The sequence below is a fragment of the Nycticebus coucang genome, chromosome 2 (assembly GCF_027406575.1).
Source record: "Nycticebus coucang isolate mNycCou1 chromosome 2, mNycCou1.pri, whole genome shotgun sequence".
NCBI classification, from domain to species: Eukaryota; Metazoa; Chordata; class Mammalia; order Primates; family Lorisidae; genus Nycticebus; species Nycticebus coucang.
This window is the reverse complement of record NC_069781.1, coordinates 139,644,910-139,649,158: the sequence shown is the minus strand read 5'-3', so window position 1 is coordinate 139,649,158 and position 4,249 is coordinate 139,644,910. Positions and strand designations below refer to the sequence as shown.

The 4,249-nt window shown below is 41.6% G+C and overlaps 1 pseudogene; it reads right to left on the bottom strand.

Annotated features, from left to right (window-relative positions):
• Positions 1-2,587: 2,587 nt before the first annotated feature.
• LOC128579817 (heterogeneous nuclear ribonucleoprotein F-like) lies at positions 2,588-3,803 on the bottom strand (annotated as a pseudogene).
• Positions 3,804-4,249: the final 446 nt, after the last annotated feature.

Genomic DNA, 4,249 nt, shown 5'->3' with positions numbered 1-4,249 from the left:
CTGCTATCCATCTTCCAGGGGTGGACACCAGGTGGAGATGAGCTAGCAGCTCTGAATTTTCTAATCCATGGATCAGACCTACAACTGCAAAATGACTGAGGTGACAGGAAACTGTACTCAGGGGGTGCTAGATGTGTCTGAGAAATGGAGAAAGGGAGAAAACAGGACCATCTTAGTCCCTGATTCACCCTGTCCATGACCCTGGGGTCCTTTGCCCCTCTATATCTTCATTCCTCCTCAGTTCCACCTGGTAATACCTACAGACTTTCCTGGTGAGAAGGGATCATCCTTAATCATTGACTGTCTTCCTGACAGGCAGACTTCATAGGTTGAGGGTACTATTTTAAAGGTGTGGGTGGACAAATTCTCTCCACACGGCATGTATTCCTCTTTGAGCTGCCCCTGCATTGCTCCTGTTCTGCCCAGCCCCATCATGGTCTGTCCTTCCTGTTACTGCCATTCTCACACATTACTGATCTCTGGGGTCCCTCCAATTCTCTGCCCTCTTATCATGCCCAAGTTTGTGTCATGAACTCACTTTTTTCTCTTCCCTTTCATTCTCCCATTTGCTGGACTCTCTGCTTCTCACTTTCCAGAATCTACACAGTGCTCCTCCTCCTAGAGGACTTCCTTGTCCATTGCACTCTCGATTTGAGGCCTGTTCTCTAAGTTACTAAAGGCACCCCTTCCACCTAAAGTTTAGTTTTCAGTTAAATTTTTCTGAATCTCCACTGAGCTCAAATCTCAGAGAATATGAAAGCTTGGCCTATATTCACCTGTGAGCTTACACAAGTAATGGACACAGAGAAACAGAAAAATCTCACCTTTTATTGAGTTTTAAAACCAAATAAAGCTATTTAAGTCTTTCCAGTCCCTCATATTGTCTTGCTATCTTTCCTGTTAGCTTTCAGTTCCCACAATTCCAAACAGGATTTAGTATGTATGTATGTATGACTAGGATTTGCTATATTGCCTAGGTTTCTAGACTTGAACTCCTAGAGATCTTTTCATCTCAGCCACCTGAGTAGCTGAAATTATAGGTGTACATGGCCATAACTATGAATAGTATTTTTACTATTTTTACTAATCAGTTCTAAAGGAAGAGCATCTTCCTTCTCAGCGGAGCCTGCTTCTTCACAAAGCACTTCTCTATTGTAGATTACTTTCCCTCCAGGTAGGACATTTCACCTGCTGGATCCACATTAACTATATGCATTCTTCAAGTTCAGTAAATAGTGCTGTTTTTATGAACCTTTAAAACCTTCATTTTGAGTTTCATATATTTTATTTTATCTACTTTTAAACATTTTTATTAAACTTTAGCCTCATTGTAAGACTATAAGGGAGATCATAGATTTGATGTATGAAATTATTTTTAAATTCACACTAATATATATCAAGATTAAAATGAATTCTTTTCAACCACCCAGTCATTTTGTTACCTTTTGCTAAATAATCTTGTGCCAGTCATTGTGGAAAAATCTTTATTTTAAGAAAAAATTTTAGGGCGGCCCCTGTGGCTCAGTGAGCATGGCGCCAGCCCCAAATACTGAGGGTGATGGGTTCAAACCTGGCCCTGGCCAAACGGCAACAAAAAAAAATATCTGGGTGTTGTGGCAGGTGCCTGTAGTCCCAGCTACTTGGAAGGCTGAGGCAACAGAATTGTCTAAGCTCAAGAGCTGGAGGTTGCTATGAGCTGTGATGCTATAGCACTCTACCGAGGGTGACAAAGTGAAACTCTGCCTCTGAACAAAAAAAAAAAAATAGTTTTTGGTAAAAAAAAAAAAAAAAAATGAACAAGTTTCACTTAGCAAAATATACCCAAAAGCAAATCACAGTACAAAGAAAGTTTTAAGTCAAGGCCTCACCAATTCCTAGAGTATTAGTATTGTTTCTCAATTCTCATAACTAACTATTAAAAAGCTTAAACTTAACCTAAAAGATTTTAAATGAAAATAAACTAGAGTGAACATGAGAAATATTTCTTTTTGAATCAGGAAGCTAGCATCTTTGAGTTTAAAAAAAAAAGCATGTCTTCCCCAGTGTGTTCACTGCCATGTAATGGCAAAAGGTCCATATTTAACATACTTAAACTACTTGAACTCGGATAATATCACTCTATAGCAGGAGTCCTCAAACTGCGGCCCCATGGGCCACATGAGGTGGTGTGATTGTATTTGTTCCCGTTTTGCTTTTTTACTTCAAAATAAGATATGTGCAGTGTGCATAGGAATTTGTTCATAGTTTTTTTTTTTTTCTTTTAAACTATAGTTTGGCCCTCCAACGGTTTGAGAGACAGTGAACTGGCCCCCTGTTAAAAAAGTTTGAGGACACCTGCTCCACAGTATACTATCAAAATGTTAATTGGGAAGAACTGAAAATAGTTTTAGTTTACTCAATATCACATGCTAGAAGAAAAGTTTGCATGAGAAAACACTGAAGAGGTATTTTTTTTTAATCTAGATTTCAAAAACTAATGGTGCAAAATGGGTGCCCACAACTTCCTCTATAGAGTTATAACTGCTCTTCATTGCTTGTTGGATGCCTGTGAAAATTTGATTGAAAAAACTTAAATGTTCCTACAAAACTAGTCGTACCCACCCATGCTGTCCTGCCCACTGTAGCCAGCCTTGTAGCAGCTGCTTGCTGACTGGCCTCTGCAGCCAACTGTAAGTGGCGTGGGCAGCTGACACCCCTATGCCTTGCATAACCTGGTTGCTGTATGCCCCATTGCTGGCCCCTGTTGTTGAATTCAAGAAGAGCTCTATGTATCCGTGCTGTATGTTAGCCATTGACACCACAGCCTCTTTGTGAGTGGCAAACTCTACATCTGCTTTGCTGGTCACTCTTCCATCTGGGCCAATCTTGATCTGTACTCTCACAGGGTTGAGTGGAGAGAAGTAGTTGTAAATGTCATTCTTGGTCACTTTGTATGACAGCCCCCTCATGTGGATGCAGTGCCTAGTGGTGCTCTCCATCTCATATGCTCTTACCATCTCCATATATGTGGTCATACATCCCAGAGAGACAGTAGCTGAGGTCTCTCCCGAATAGATCAGTGGTGAAGCCATAGCCATCGCTGAGGCCGCTGTACTCTTCATAGCCACTGTAGCCTGCACTGTAGGCACCAGGCCACATCCTATGCAGGCCAGCTTGCTTCACGATGCCAATGTATCTCCTGGCTGTGCCAGGGCAGTCATAGGGCCCTGGTTGCTGCACAGACATGAACTTTAGAGGGGGATCTAAGTATGACCTAACTTCCTCCTAACTGCCCTTGAACACTTCTATATACCTGTGCCCTGTCCTCTCCTTGTGCTTTCCCAGAGCCTTCTCAGCTAACTCCTGGGTGGCAAACTGCACAAAAGCTTCCCCTGTAATCTTGCCCTCAGTGTCCACAGGTAATGGGATCCCATTTGTCACGATTTCCAACCCTGAGAAGAACTGGACAATTTCTTCCTTTGTGCATCCAAATGGGAGTCCTCGAAGACAGACATTGGTGTTGTCAGCACTATTAGGACCCAATCCATCTTGGTTCTGTGGGACTTGAACACCTTGATGTATGGGTGTCCCATTCTTTCCCTGTCTTTTTTCAGGGCCATTTTTACATCATCTTCTGATTCAAGTTCAACAAAAACCTCACCACTCTGCCTGCCCTCTCTAGTGTAGATAAAGTGGACAACTGCAGTCCCAACACAAATCGTGCAGTTGGAGAGGAAGTTCTGCACATCCTCAATAGAGCAGGACCAGGGTAGGCCATGGAGCTTGAAGGCAAAACCTTCTCCTCCCTCAGGGCCCAGCATCATGGACATTTGGTAGGGCAGATGTCAGACAACCTTGGGCATAGTATTTTTTTTTTATTATTTTTTAATTTTTATTTTGCACTAAAATTATTTTCAATTAATACGAAAGGTACATATACCACAGTTTATTAATCCATTCATAGGTTGATGGGCACTTGGATTATTTCCACATCTTGGCGATTGTAAATTGAGCTGTGATAAACAAACTAGTACAAATGTCCTTCTGATGAAATGGTTTTTTTTGTTCTGGGTAGATGCCTAGTAATGGGATTGCAGGATCAAATGGGATCCTGGTTTACTTTGAGTTCTTTGAGAGTTCTCCATACTTCTTTCCAAAAAGGCTGTATTCATTTGCATTCGGTGGCCTGGATTTAAATAAGGGTTCTCAGATTTCAACTCCACTGTCTCCTACTGCACAATTGTCTAATAGAGTTCTAGACACTTTTTCT